The following is a 749-nucleotide window of genomic DNA, read 5'->3' on the forward strand; positions in this document are numbered from 1 at the left end:
TTCAGATGTTTAGTCATGTTTATTTTGTGCTATAACTAGTAATAAAGCGGAGGAGATGATCAGTTCACAGGCGCTACAGCGATCTGTCACTTCACATTAAACAGAGCCAAAACAGCATTCATTGTTTGAATACTGCAATACAATGAACAGAATTTGAAATCTGAGACTTTGTTTCGTATTAAAATTACCAACGCACAATGCTTATTGCGGTTTATTGGATGGGAAGTGCCCTTCAATGTTCCGTCCATTAACTGAAAATAAAAAACTCACTCTGTATGATTTATTAGCCTTTTGAAATATGGAAATGTCCTCATAAATCACCTTCTCCTTGTAATACCTGTGTCATACCCATGTCATTATACAAATGTGTGTCCTCATATGTCACAAAAACACGCATGTTAACATAGAAAATAGTTATTACAATTTTTAATAATATTTCACCAATACTACTGTTTTATTGTACTTTTGATCAAGTAAATGCAGCCTCGATTTTCTATAATACAGTATATATAGGTTTTGCACAGCTATGTTTAAAATAATGTACAATTACATGAGATTAAGGCTCATATCATATCAGTGGCCTAGAAAAAAAAGAGTGTCCCAATTCAGACACCTTCAACATTTCTCACATTATCAGTGTATTTGCTATAGTTGAGAAAATGGTAATAAAATATGAGCAGAGCTCAGAGTTAAACTGTGTCAGAACAAATTCAGCTTGATAATGTCAGATAACTTTGATAGAAAGGTAT

This window comes from Sinocyclocheilus anshuiensis, unplaced genomic scaffold, assembly GCF_001515605.1.
Source record: "Sinocyclocheilus anshuiensis isolate Anshui unplaced genomic scaffold, SAMN03320099.WGS_v1.1 scaffold3597, whole genome shotgun sequence".
In the NCBI taxonomy this organism is placed as follows: domain Eukaryota; kingdom Metazoa; phylum Chordata; class Actinopteri; order Cypriniformes; family Cyprinidae; genus Sinocyclocheilus; species Sinocyclocheilus anshuiensis.